Below are 15,405 nucleotides of genomic sequence, written 5' to 3' on the forward strand. Positions count from 1 at the left end.
TCCTTTCATTTCAGCGCTTGTCCCTCTGTCACCTAAGATCTTTGTCTGGAGGCTGTCTGGGAGGGATGACTCGCTGGTCTTTTCTCTTTGGGCCACGGATGACTAATGTGTCCAGAAACATACCTCTTCTCCAGTATTGTGGGTCATATCACTGTGAACAGTGCTTTTGCTTGAGTGGTGCAATATTCCTCGAGGGTCACTAGGTGGCAGTGCAGCGTTTGTGTTTCCAGCAGGCCCCGTAGTGTTTCCTTTCAGGCCGGTGTTCCATAATGGATTGCTCCCCTCGGCTATGCGCTCCCCCTAAGCATGCGCGCATGCGTATTTCTTCGAACACCGGCATAGCAGAAAAATGGCCGGGAGGCAGACAGGCCTCTTTGGGACTGGCAATGTGATGAGGAGAGTCCGAGGTGCTGGCTGACTCCTTCCTCGTGTGGCGGGGTGTAACCGTGGGCGGCAGATTGCAGACTAAGGCAGTTTCCTTCACTCTGCGAGGCCATGAGCCTTGGTTGCAGGGACATCTCGGTGCACAGCATGCGAGGTGAGGTGAGGGTAGGTTGTGGGGGCGGTACTGTTTGCTGGCGGCGGTAGTTTATGGGTGCCACATTATGTGGGGTCATGGCCTGATGTCGGCCCCACTCTCTCTTGGTGCACCAGGGCGCCTCAGTTGCAGGCGCTCCTTTCACTTCCTGGTGCTACTCTTAGTCTGTGGGCAAGTGGTAGTGCGATGCGGGAGGGTCTCAGTGTACTCTAGGAGGCTCCGCGATCACCGCTTATCCCAAACATGAGATCGTTCCGCAGATGGCAGCAGTGCTGAGGATGCTGGAATGGGGACGGACAGTGTTGGGGCTTTTCAGCTGTGTTTCTTCTTCCACTTTAACACCTGGGCCTCGGTGTGGGGGCAAGTCGCGGGAGCGTCGACACTCCTGGGTGAGGTCGCAGGCGCTGACCTCCGATCCTTACGGCAGCAGTGTCCACTCCATTGCGCCGCTTGTTGCCTGGAGGGCCACAGTAGCCGTCCTGTTCCTGACAGGGGACGGACCATGGAGCATGGTCCCAGGTCGTGTTGCCAGGTCGTGGTGCTTCTCTGTGCCAGCCTCCGCCACACACTCGCCCGGCCAGAGTCAGAGTGGGCTGTATAACGTCCTGCTCAGTGGGGTGGGACGGCTCTCCCTGGCGCCGCGCGGTGAGGGTCACAGGGCCACTTGACTTCGGCAGTGACAGCCTGAGCGTGGCAGTGGGCACATTGCTGACATCGCCGGGGGTTCTTGCTCTCACCAGAATCGATGGGGCAGGAGACAACCAGTCTCCGTTCACTCTTCCATGACGGCAGAGGGCTGCATCATGGTGCCTAGCCGGATCCTCTCTGCCCTCGCTGGAGGTTGCCCTGTGGGGAAGGGCGTATCCTTTGGTTCATTTCCTCCCCACAGAGATGAAGGAAGGGCTGTGCAGTGGGCACATGGGGTCAGACCCGCCTCGTCGCCATTGTGGTGTCTTGGGCCCTAGGCCCACATGCTAGATGAAAGGACCACGCAGACACATTAGTAATATACTGGAACAGGCCCAGGGCACATGCGCCCTGCCCCTTCTATTAACAGGGTCACCTGACTGGTGACGCCTGTGGTGGGTGGGTGTAGAGTGTCTTACATCACAGGCTAAACACTAGAATGTATCCAGCTGGATACTACACTCAGCTCCCCGACAGCTCTCTTTAGTAACATTGGGTGGGCACACAATAGACACATATTCACTGTTTTCACTTTTATTATTGTTCCTTTCCTACTGATGCCCATCACAACATGATTCTTCTGAGCGCTCAGCTCCCCAACAGTTCTCTTTAATAACGTTGGGTGGGCACACACAAACACATTTTCCCTGCTTTCACTTTTATTATTATTCTAGTCCTGCCGATGCACATCACAGCACGAAACAAATCATCACAGAGACACTCTCTCCTCACATGGAAATGACTTCATAAGACCGGAAATATATATTTTCAGCTTGCCAACGTCACTGCCTTACTACCAGTGTGTAGGAAAGCGACCTACCTACATTCCTGAGTCACCTGAGCACTGTACTGGGAGCAGTCATCATTTCTGAAAGCCAGCTTTTAACAATTCATCTCATGGTAGCCATTTTACGGGTTTTCAGTCCAGTTCATTCCTTCACTGGAAACAGCCACCCACTCCTGCAAGCCAGCCATCTGTCTGCCAGGACCATGTGAGAACATTTACATTCATTTTGCCTGAACTACATGTTGTGAAAGAGGAGCCGCTGCTCGTGGGACATTTGCTCTAAAACTCCATGGACCAGGTCAGAATGAAGAACTGGCAGCAGTTTATACAGAAAGTCAATGGAGTCTCTTCTCATATATGCAATCTCATGTCCAAAGCCTTCTGTCAAATGCAGGCATGAGAGTCTTGCAACTGAGGGAGGAGCTACAAGTTAAACTTGACTTGAGGAGCAGATTCACAACCTAATAAGCTTTACCAATATTGAAGGCATACAGGGTGGGCTGAAGCAAGAGGGAAGGATGATCTATTTGAATGCCTCATATAATGTCACTATGCCTGTACTTGTGCCAACCAACACACTGCTAGTAAATATGGCATGTGCATTAGGAAACACTAAAGTCACGGGCACATACTCACTTATGATAGCATAGTGATTCATGGGTAATACAAGCCCAAAACTGTAAAACAAAATATAATAAGTAGAACAATGGTGCAAGGGTGCCTGCATTGGCACTAGGCTGCAGAAACAGTGCCAGCACAGGGGGGAGCGTTAGAATGTGCTGTGTGCCATAGATACAGTGCATTTCTGCCCTTTCACTTTGACGTCGGACAGCGCAACAAGGTGACTTGCAGGGCTGTCCTGAGCCCATTCCCACAGATATGCCCCAGGGTTTATGGTTGGCAGAGGTATGCACCCTATCCAAGCAGTAACCACAAAACTAGTCAGGGAAGGCCAGATACACTAAAAGATACCCTGTGCTCACCCTCTGGTACCTTGGCACAGAACAGTCAGGCTTTTCTAAAGAGGCAATGTGTAAAGTATTTGTGCAACACAACACAGAGTAACACAATGAAAACACCTCAAAAAGACTCCACACCAGGATAGAAAAATAGACAGTAATTGTAAAAATTTATTCCAGAGAGTGCATGCTACATAAGGTTAAGCAAGGTAGCTTGCAGGGAGAGGGGTATGTGGGCACAAGACAATGAATAAGGAAGGAAAAGTTCAAATTACTACCTGGAATGTGAACGGGTTGAGATCTAGGCGGAAGCTAGCAATGGTGGGGGAGTATCTTAGAAATAGTGGGGCACACATTATAATTCTTCAGGAGACTCATGTGGAGCAGGAGGAGTGCAGGTCCTGCTTTAGTAAATTAAGGTGGGTCCAGGATGTACTGTGCTCAGATCATAGAGGAAGCACCAGAGGGGTGACGTTAGTCATAAGAAATAAATCAGGAATAAAGTTACTGAAATATGATTTAGATAGTTCTGGCAAATGGTTGGTGACTAATTTGGGGATTCAGGACAGGCTGGTTGTGTGTGCAACCTCATATGGCCCAAATAGTGATATGCCAGACACACTCCAGAAGTTGCAATCCAGTCTTTTGGAGGTTACGATTCCCATCATCTTTGGAGCGAATTTTAACATTATCCTAAATCATGACTTGGATAGAACATCAAGGACAACGCATACAAGCTCCCCTAAGACATCCCGTAGGTTAAGGTGCATGATGGTCAAAATAAATTTATTAGACATCTGGCACAGTAGGATGGGGCAGCTAGAGGTTTTACCTTCTATAGTAAAAAGTATGGCCATCATTTGCACTTAGACTACTTTTTTGTTGACCAGGCTCTAAACGATGAGGTATAGTCAATTGTCCATGTCCCCACGGTACTTTCGGATCACTCCTCGGTGGTCTTATATTTAAATGACAGTAAACAGCTGGGGCAGAGAAGGTGGACCCTCAATAGAACCATACTGTTGGATGAGGAGGTGGTTGTAGGCTTGGCAGATAAAACTGCTGATTTTTTACTTATTAACAGATATTCTGCCAGTGGAAAGATGGCGTCCACCATGTCGGCCAATTGAGCGCTCGCAACTGATCATTGTCCCCACGCCCCACTTGAGCACAGCGGACTGCTTCGGAGCTGGTGCCTCAGCCAATTCCAATGAATAGAAGATAATGCTTAACCCCCTTTGGTAAAGCAAGAAATGCTGAGGGATATACATATATTCCAGTGGTGTGTGGTCCCACTTACCCGGCTGACGCTGAGCCTCCCCTGTGGTTTCCATCTGCTCCCGGCTGAAACACAGCGTGTCCCCAACAGCTATGCCGGCAAAGAACTCCCGAGGGGCCAAGACGCATATGGCTGGAGACTCTTTCGGTTTAGGAAAAGCACCGAAAGAGAAACAAGAGAAACAACGATCGGCTACTGCCGGTGAGAATGGGCTGAGTACTGAAAAAACCCGGATTGCTAGGCCGTCGAAGAAAATCACTCCTGCGATCTTCCTCTCTTCCAGGAAAGGAAAGCGCACCATCACTAAACAGGAGGAGCGGCTGCTGGAAGAGGCTGTCGGGGCTGCACGGCTAAATGAGGTGAGCTGAGACAACCCGGGTGACTTTGGTCTTGAGGCGGGTGCTAATTCTGCATCTAATAGTGATGTTGGGCAGGAGATGGCACAGGAGGGCAGGACTCAATAACTATTAATTCCTCAATACCAACTCCAGGGGGGACTGGTTTGCTTGGGGGGGGCAAACACCTTGGGCACAGATAGTACCCGGGGAGAAATTCCATGAATTAATAGCCGCTAGTCCAATTGTGGAGACCACTAAGTCAGATAGGGGCGAGTGTCAGTCAATGGATGGGCAAGCTATTAACTCTGTGAATCAGGTCGAGATCGATGCTGGTGAGCACTTTTTTTCCTTATCAGGCCCCTCCAACTCTTCGAAAGATGAGTCATTGCAAATGCTGGAACTATCCTGAGGGGATCACCAAATAGTCCATGGAGTGAGACTAGCAGCGCACAATTGTCATGAGGAAGTGCCAGGAAATCCAACTGTGGGGTCGTGTACCGGCACTGTATGGAAAAAGATATCAATATCTGACCCTGGGGATCAGGGGAATTTAGCTGTGGCACTTTTATGGGACTACTCCTATTCTTCCAACCTGGTAACAGACCCTGGGGATACAACGGGACAATCATCAGCGCACCCAGAAGATATCTCCCTCTCTGTCATATAAGAGACCATAATGATACACAGAGAAGAAACCCCAGTGGAAAGCAAATAAATACAAGGCGCCTGCCGTAAGCTCTAAAACTCATTATCCCAGTGGCTAAATCCTGCTCGGAAATTGCCAAAAGTATAACCGAAGCAGAGAACAGAATTTCCATATTAGAAGATGAGATGATTGTTCAGAAAGCCACCACTGATACTTTGGTGCTACAGAAGAACAATATGGCATGGAAGCTTGAGGACATGGAAAATCGCCTCCGCAGCAACAACATAGGAGTATTTGGCCTACCGGAGGTCTCGGAAGGCTCTGACCCCCGGAAATTCATTGTGGAACTCTTTGCAGAAGCCTTTCCTGAACTTACACAATGGACCAGGCTCACTGGTTTCCTTTCCGGTAGAACACTCGCTCTGGATCTAGCCACCCGCCCCCAGTTCCAGAGCTGTCTTGATCTGCTTATCCAATTTTTTGTCTAGATAGGGCCTGTATGATCTGGCGTGGCCAAATAGGAAGAGAAGGGGGAAAGGGTTTGAGTTCTTTGTTCGGCCAGATTATTTTCACATGACTGTTGAATAAATGTGGCAGCTGTGACAGTTGATTACTCCATTTCAGACCAAGGGAGCTCAAGATTTTCTTCTCAACCCTGCCAAACTTAACATCAGATACAGAGATAAAACCCAATTTTTCACCTCCGCGGCCAAGGCCAAAGAATTTGTACAGGGTATTAAGTCTTAGGAAACTGATTAATGTTAGAAAAGATCAGAAGGGGCACAGGTGATGGAAGATGAGGCTGGGTTTGGTATTGCTGTCTGTGGTTGTATTCTTCTCTTTTTGTTTTTGGGGGTAATTTCCTTTCTTTCCTTTATTTCTCTTTGCATTGTGCTGTGCTCTCTTTCTTTTGCTATTACACATACTGGGTTGGGTGAATTTGGGAGGAAGGGGGGATATTGGATGGTGTTTGCCGCTCTCCATCACCCAAGGCCTATGGGTCTATTCACCACTATTATTGGGGTGGGAGTGGGGGCTTCCGCTGGCAGAGGAAGCGCTGGGGCGGGTTGGGTGGGTTTTCTGTGAGAGGTGAGACTGCTGTGGGGTTGTGTGGGGGTTAAATTGAAAATAAGCCAATAAATGTAGTAGATCAAACAGAATCTAAGGATTGTGTCTACATATATGTGATGTTCAATTGGATGGGGTAGAGTCTACCCTCAGAGCAATTTATGGTGGGATGACGGTGGATAAACTGTCTATCTGTTCTTTTAACATATGTGGCCTCAACGACAGGGCTAAACAGCAAAGAGTGGCGCAGGAAATAAGAAGGATGTGTCCAGATGTTGTGTGCCTCCAAGAGACACATATACCTTGGGGAAAACACAAAGTGATATCTGAGATAGGGTATACGCTTGTAGCTTGTACAATGCAAGGTTCTATTATAAGAAGTGTGGCAATCCTTGCTAAATCCAATATTCAATCCACCGGTAGAGTTCTTGCTGGCAAATATGGCCGGTGGGCGATAGCTGAATGCTTAGCTGGCAATAGAAACTTTGTAATATGCTCTGTGTATGGTTCTAATCTTGACGAAGCACAGACATTAGACTATCTCAATTCAGAGCTGGCTTCCTGGCCCTCCCCATTGATACTGTGTGGGGATTTCAACATCCAGCCAGAAGATGTTACTCTATCTGCCGGCAGAGATATACCTACTGGTCAAAAACCTAAGGTTTTCAAGGCCCTCCAGCAACTTTTATATGATCATTGTTTAGCTGATGTCTGGGCAAAATTAAAATATCCAGATCCTGGGTAAACACACTACCAACACCAAAAGCTTGCTCGATTAGATCATTTTTTTGTAACCAAAACACATATTGTGAATGCGTATATACAGGTTATCCCCAGAGTCACATCGGATCATAATCCCTTGCTGTTAAAATTTGCAATGCATGGCTTGGTACGACCCTGTGGGTCCTTCTCATTTGATAGGAAGTTACTGCTACAGTTTATAAGTCACATTCAGAAGTGGCTGAACCAATTTCTCTCTACTAATTGGAATTCCACCACCCACATTATAGTCTGGGATGCACTAAAAGCAGGGCTTCGGGGGGGAAATTCTCAGGTTTGGCCTATATGTTCAAAAACTCAGAGGCAATTAAATCAGGGTTTATATGAGGACCTTCAGAAGGCAGAGTATAGTCTTATGCAAGCTCTGCAGGGAAAGCTGGATATAACTCAGGTGCAAACTGAGGTGGCCCGCTGTAAGGCCAGGATAAATGTGCAATGGACTAAGGATAATGCTAACAAATATCATCTTTTTGGAAGGGAATGCTATGAATATGGGGACTCAACGGGCAGATGCGTGGCAAAGAAAATTAGATGTAAGGAGGCTAAAAGTGAAATTATTGCGGTTGAAGATCCAGCTGGGAGATTAGTCGAAACACCAGTGGAGATCCTAGAAGTTTGTAGGGCTTTCTATGAAGAATTATATACTGAGGACCAAAGTGGCTATGAGAGACATGAGTCCTTCTTTAAGGATTCACATAGAAGGACTCTGAGTTTAGAAGATCGCAGGTATTTGGAGGAGCCCATAATGCTAGAGGAGCTTGCGGAGGTTGTCAACTCTCTAGCTGCAGGCAGGGCTGCCGGCCCAGAGAAACTAGATATGCTTACTACGTTCCAGGAAGCACAAAAAGGGTATGCCCATGCATCCTTGGATGTAGCTAATATCATCATTTAAAAAAAAAAAAAAAAATAAGCCCCCCACACTACCCGGGCCCTATCGACCTATTTTGCTTTTAAACTGTGATGGGAAAATATACACAAAAATTCTAGCTACGTGACTCAAGATTATTTCCTTAGTCTCTGCCCATTAACATGGTTTTATCCCAGGAAGAGCCACGGTCAACCACATCAGCAGGGTAGTAACCCTGCTAGACTCAGCCAATGTTAAGCAAGCTCCATGTGGAGTAGTGCTATTTGATGCTGAAAAAGCATTTGACCGTGTCTCTTGGGAATTTTTGTGGGCAACTATGCACTGGCAAGGCTTTGGGTGTGGCTTTGTCAGGGCAGTTAGAACCATGTATATATCACCCATGGCTCAAATATGTGCGCTTGAGTTTGAATCTGATTTAGTGTCAATATCAAGAGGGAATAGATAAGGCTGTCCATGCTCGCCTATATTATTTTCTCTTTCTATTAATCCTTTTTTGAATTTACTGGAGAACAGTTTAAGTATACAACTGTTGCAGTATGGACGGGAACAGTTCAAAGTCCTAGCATATGCTGACAACATAGCTGTTGTCTGCCCAGACCCAGCCCTAGCACTGCCAGAGATTGAACGGTTATCAACTTTATTTGGGCAAGATTCTGGCTACAAATTAAACATAGCTAAAACTCACATTATATGTACAAACCAAGCATCTTTCAGCTATCCTAGGGTTACAAAAGAGGCAACATATCTGGGTGTCCGAATTAGTGCATGCCTGGACAAAATGGTACTTGCTAACTGGGATCCCATGCTGCGGAAAATTAAAAGAGAGCTGGATAGAATAGAAGATTTGCATCTCTCAATGGTTTGAAGATGCAATGTTCTAAAAAAGAATGTTTTGCCCAAGGTTTTGTACTACTTTAGATCAGTTCCCTTGGAACTTAGTTGGAAGCAACATCAGAAACTGCAATCTATTTGCAACAGCTTTATCTGGGCACAAGGTAAACCCTGACGAGCAATGAAATATATGAATTTACCACGATCTCGCGGGGGCTGGGCAGTACCTAACTTTATGTTTTACTACTGGGCATGTCTACTCCAGCATATGAGAATTTTATTGGTGGGTGAGGGAGAAACTGAAGTAGCTGAAAGGGGCTTTTTTAAAATCTAGAACCTAGTTACTATAAGATAATCTGTTTCAAGGTAGTCCATGCTATGTATAAGGTATGGCAGCAGGTTCGGAGGCGCCTGCAGATTGGTAGGATCAGCCATTATACGCCCACCTCTGCCTCAGCATTATTCCCATCCATTTTTTGGGACATCACCATGGCTGGATGGAGATGACAGGGTAAAGCCACCTTGGGGGATCTAGTGGATAATAGCCTTGTCCGGTCTTATACCTCTCTGGCCGAGGAATTTGAACTGCCCAAAACGGACTTCTTTAAATATTTACAGATTTGGGATTACTTACAAAAGAAAATAGATGTAGAATGTTTAGCCCAAAAAAATAACCTGATAGAGGCAGTTAAGGGGCACGGGAAGATTGGTGTCTTATATCTAGCTCTTATTGAAGTACAGCCAGATGATCTGGAGGCACAAAATCTTAAATGGAACACTAGATTATCTCAGGGAGGCGACATTTTACAAAACTCCATCGCTTTGGGCGAGAAGATTCTGATATCCTCCAGTCTAAAAACACAGCATTACAAGACCATTTTTAACCCTTACTACACCTCTTCTAAAATCTCACAATGGGGCGGGTTAAACGATGTGGCAAGTGTACACGATGCGGGATGGATCAGGCTGATAGTCTGCATGTGTTTTTCGCTTGCCCAGAGTTGAGGCAACTGATCAGTGGGATGGAGGCCTTCTTGACTGGAATTACTGGGGCACAGATTACAATTACACCGTGAGTTATGTTACTGGGAGTTCTGGAGGGCTCAATGATTGATCACAAGATATATCAATTCAGATATTTAATCTTCATAGCAGTGTCTGTGGCCCGATTATGTATAGCGTCACTGTGGCGGCAAAAAGAACCACCATCTTTCGAAATGTGGAGATGAAGGCTATATGGCATATGTAATTTAGAATATAGTCTGTATGCTCTTAAGGTGTTGCAAAAACGCAGACTCAGTATTAAGATATGGGGTGCCATGGTTGATCATTTGGCACTCTCCACGGTATAGTGTTCTGTTTTTGGGCCTCAACCTTTTGACTCTCTCGATCAATGTATGTATGTCTCTATGCCATTGTTGGATTTAATAAGAAGTATGCATTTCTCATTAATTAGAAAAATAATGAATTTTAGGAAACGATGACTGAACACAATCCTAATGTATTTTCATTTCTATAGTATGAAATATTCTAATGTCAAAATATTCTATTTTGTATGAGCATGTTATTTATTGGCTTATCAAAAAAATAGATTCTGCCAAAGTACAAATAGTATGGGACTTGTATAAAGCGTACCTAAGGGCAATAATAAGTGCTATAACGATAGGAAAGAGGCGAGCTACATGGATGAGAGATGAGGGGGTTTAGGCAAAAATTAAAATGAAAGAAGCTGAACTCCAGAGAGCCTCATTAGAGGGATTGCCTAGGGTATCAACCATCCACAGAGAACTTAGAAGATTCCAAAGCAGAATATGAGGCTCTGCTAGAAAAAAGAACCCAGGACAGATAGAAAGTCAGTGAGCTGCAGCATTTTACCTACTGTGAGAGGTGCAGCTCTCTTCTGGCTTGGAAGGCCAAGGTAGATAGAGACAGGAATTAGATACAGGGTCTGATAGACTTTGAGACCGGGGTGCTCTTAAACACCAATGCAGATATTAGAGCGGAAGCTTGGAGATATATGAAAAGGATCTACAGCCTGGAAAGGAGCCAATATGGACCTGGTTAAAGGAGTTAGATCTTACAAAAATTGCAAGGGTGCAAGTGGACCTATTAGGGTCGGAGATTACTGAGGAGGAGATATTGGCACAATGTAGCAAAATGTGTTGTGGGAAAATCGCTGGACCAGATGGTCTTCCTGTAGAGCTGTCTAAGGCTATCATAGAAAAGCAAACCCCCTTTTTAAAGGGAGAGGAAGCTCTGGCATCTTGGTCATAGGCTACTGTGGTCCCAGTTTCAAAACCTGATAAAGACCCTGCAAAATCAGAATCCTACAGACCAATATCCCTACTGAATGTGGATTATAAGATAATTTCAGGGATATTAGCTTCAAGGGTGGCGCTGCTTATCAAGAGCATTATCCACATAGATCAGAGGGGTTTTATCCCGGGGCGGCAGTTAAACAAGCTTACACATCTGATGATGGGGGTCATCGATATGGCGGAAGCCCAGAAATTGCGATTAACGGTAGCAGCGGTAGATGCAGCTAAAGCCTTCGACAGGGTGCGCTGAGAATAACTTTCGGAAGCCCTTAAATGTTTTGGATCTCCCTAAAATGTAATAAGAGGCAGTACAAGGCATTAATAGGCTCCCCATCGGGGGAGTGTTGGTTAATGGAGAGCTCTCAGACTGGTTCCACATTAGTAGGAGCACTAGACGGGGATGTCCCCTATCTCCCCTACTTTTTAACCTGTATATCAGATGCATCAGATTACAGCAGCTACCACCATAATCCCCTTCAAGACAGCTGGTATGGAGGTTAAACTAGCCCTATATGCAGACGATAAGGTGGTATATACAACAAATCCACAATCTTCAATATCCAGTCTGATGGCGAGGCCTGATGGTTTCGGCAGGATATCGGGATGTAAGGTTAATAGGGACAAAACTGAAGTGATCGATTGGTACCAGGGACAGATCAGTCAGGGGGCAAAATCTCAAATGAGGGTCAACTGGAAAAAAGTCAGCCAAGAGGTCAGGTGATGAGCTCCGGCCGGGAGCTCCCGGCCAGGGATTGCCGTTTTTGGCTTAAATCCCCATTATTACCCGGAATTCTTCCCCAACTAGGACCCCTTTTTATTCACCTGGGTTCACCCATGACTTCTTTTCTTAAGTCTCCCATTTCCGGACTCTGAACTGCATCTTTTGCTCTTGCTGCGGACCTCGAGACGACATGGCTGATGCCCGGTGGAGCCGCTTGGCTCGGCTATAGAGGAGCCTGGCTCAGGTCTCTCCCGCGGCTGTCACCTACCCAGCCAGCCATTGGAGCATGGCAGTCCTCGTTCCCTCTGCTGCTATTCTTCCTCCTCCTGTCTCCCTCAGATTGAATCGCCGCGGATCGTTGACACCTAAGGCTTAATCGGATAACTCCAGATGCCGGCTGAGTGTTCAGGGGCGAGATTTCACCCTTCCGGACTGTCCCCTTGCTCTTCAGGTTGGGTGTAGCGTTCTGCACAGACGCCTGATCCCTGCCGCGATGGGTAGTATCGACTGAGTGCCATAGCGCTGTTGGTCCTGTGCTCCTGAATTCCTGCCTACTATCTTCCGACCCAGGGGAGGGCTCGCTCTCCCAGTCCCCGCTACTGCCTGGCTGCCTCCCTCCATCCTGGCCGTCTGCTATGGTGTGCTTCGCCTCAGATCTAACATCTGGGCTCGAGAGTCCTTCCCAGGAACAGAGGGTACAGTGGTGATTAATCTACTAAGCGCAGTGGTATGACGCTCCTGGGTTTTGGCGTTCCTTCCTGAACCAGAGAGGTGCACCCCCCCCCCCCCACCGGACTTCGCTGCTGCCTCCCTTTTCTCCAAGACTGCTCCCTAACCCCCAAACTGACTCACCGGATCTTCGCCTTGCGGATCGTCGACACCGATGCCCCGTGATCCTGAGCCTGTACACGCCCTCTACAGCCTTCCATCCACCTTTGGTTTTGTGGCTTCGCCCCCCTCTGACTCTACTAAATTTAATCCTGCTCTCTGGTCTTTCTCTCAGGATTTTCGAATTTTGTGCACACCGACATTTTGGTGTTGGTCTTCGTCGATTCCCGCGACCCTGATCCGCCATCTTGTTTGACCTCCGTCCTTCCCCCTTCCCTCCTAACTCCCCATGATGACCCCCGAACGTTTTTCTCTTTTCTTGCTGGACTGTCTTAACCCCATCCCCCACTCAGGTTCCCTTCTCTCCTCTCACCTTCTCTCACAATCCTTTTCTTGTCCCCCTTTGCCTTTTCTCACCCCTCCGATTTGCCACGTTCTTTGCATTGACTGTGCAACAATTGTTTAATTTATTGTAACTTGTAATTCGTTATTTGTGTTATTGTTCCTTGTAACTCGCTGTTTTTGTTTCTCATGTAAAGCGCTCTGATACCTACGGGTCTAGCCAGCGCTATATAAAACTCAAATAAATAAATAAATAAATAAAGAGGTGGAGAGATTCTTGGTTAAATGGGCTAATCTCCCATTAAACATCTATGGTAGACTAAATCTCATGAAGATGATTATTCTCCCTCAAAACACTTTTTTCTTTACCTCCATACCCCTTACTTTCCTGACAGAAGACATAGCTAAATTGCAAGGGGAAATTTGGAGCTTTATTTGGGCTGTGAAGGGACCTAGGATATCCTGGAAAAAAGTGAGGAGAAAGTCTGGGACAGGGGGTCTAGCTCTTCCTGATCTGTTGATGTATTGATGTATTGCTATACTTTCCATTTTAAGAACTTCCATATGTTAGCTAATACACTAGATAGATCTCCAATGGGTAAATTATATGGGGCAATGCTTTGGAATTTGCGACAGAGCCACTTTCTGTTTAAATATGGCGACTCAAAATACTTCAAAAAGGTCAGGTTGAAGGTGTTGAAAATGGCATTAAGAGCATGGGTGTATTTCCAAAAGAGGTTCAGTATCCCTTATTAAATGGCTTCGGCACCAATTTGGGACTCCCCGTGCACCCCAGACTTTTTGGTAGACTAGCTCAGTAAACCCTTAAAAGCAGCAGCAGGTCATAGACATTGGGTAGATCTCAGAGCAGATTCAGGTTTGGTGAAGTGGGAAGTGTTAGGGGCTTGCACAAGATTAAAATATTATCAGCTGAGATCTTTGTGGGCCACCCAAGAGTGGGCTGAAGAGGATGAAGAGCAATGGTTGGAACAGGTGATGAAGGACAGCCCCTTTAAGAAGGAAGTATTGGGCCTTTTTAGAAGCTGAGGATAGGAACTTGCCAGATATATCTACAACGTGGGAAGGGGGAATTGTGTAAGGAAACCTAAGGTAAATATGGCAAGTATCCTTTTCCACATTATGTGCAGTGGTGAAACCTGCCTCACTTAAGAGAATTCATCTGTTTACCACACATAGGGTATACTGATCTCCAGGAAAGCTTTCAAAAGTCACAGGGAAAGATGTTGGATCTCCAAAGTGTAAGCTCCCAGCGGCAGGTGACATACATATGTTCATGCTATGCCCAATGATTGCCCCCTATTGGACATCGGTGTGCAACTTTATTAGCGAGGCTACAGGATACCATATCGAGGTAAGCCCTCAACTTATATTTTCGGGCCTTAGTCGGGTTGCAGGTATGCAGGCAAACCCTCTGATAATGAAATTTGGTTTTTTGTGGTTTTGGTGGTGAGCCGGGGGAGATGTAGGCTCCCGAAATCTGCAAATGTACCACTCATAACTGACTGTCTTAAAAATATCAAGTATATATGCCAGATCGATATAGCTAGAGACCCTCAAAGCTTGGATAGGGTCTGGGCGTATTACCTAAATTGGCAACAAATAAGGGGGTCTAATGGTTAAGCCATGTTTCCTGGAGGTCCCTATTTTTTTCCCTATCCTTCTCTTGGTGTCGAGGGGGACTACTGTGGAACAGCAATATCTGTGTGTGGACAGGTTAATTCTCTCCCATTGTGGTATGTGAGCTGTACCAGCAAAAAAGTGATGGTGCGATGAGGACAAAAAAAAGTAATTGTATAAATACATCAAGACCAAAACCACAAAAAAATCCATTGAGTACAAGTTGAGATAAGACGTTTTAAAGAATGGAAGTGTTCTCAGTGCTTAGAAGCAAAAAGCACCTATTGGGGTTATCTGGTCACGCTGTACTGGGGCAAAATCACAGTTCAGGCCAACTGTGATGGAGCAGAGGTCATCTACAGGACCCACGCAGGCCTGGTGAACAAAATTCCTTGCAACAGCAGGATGCGCAGTGTAGACAAGTGATGCATCGATGGCATGCCTGCAGTCGAGGTGAAATGTCGATTTTCTCCATGCAGTGATGGTAATGTGTCAGTTCCAAAAATGAAGTGCCGAAGCCGAGATGCGTTGGTTCCGAGTGCAATGCGCCGGGTTTCTCCACGCAGTTGAGTTAATGCGTCGATCTCTCCACACCGCTGCACCGGAAATGATTGGTTCTGATACATTGGGCTCTGGAGAACATGCTTTGGTTCTGAGAGCGATGCACCAATTCTACTCCCGCAACAAGGTGGGTGTGCCGGTTCTGCTACATGTAGAATGGAGATGAGCCACTTGCTCTGAGCAAGTATCTGGGTCTACTTCCAATGGACCAGGCAC

The 15,405-nt window shown here is 46.5% G+C and overlaps 1 protein-coding gene across 1 annotated transcript in view; it reads left to right on the forward strand.

Annotated features, from left to right (window-relative positions):
* Window positions 1-354: 354 nt before the first annotated feature.
* Window positions 355-15,405, forward strand: part of LOC146809033 (lens fiber membrane intrinsic protein-like) — a 97,669-nt gene continuing 82,618 nt past the window's right edge. The window contains exon 1 of the mRNA XM_085615838.1: window positions 355-538. The gene's annotated coding sequence lies outside the window, so the exon portion shown is untranslated. The remainder of the gene's footprint in view (window positions 539-15,405) is intronic.

Source organism: Triturus cristatus, chromosome 7, assembly GCF_964204655.1.
Source record: "Triturus cristatus chromosome 7, aTriCri1.1, whole genome shotgun sequence".
NCBI classification, from domain to species: domain Eukaryota; kingdom Metazoa; phylum Chordata; class Amphibia; order Caudata; family Salamandridae; genus Triturus; species Triturus cristatus.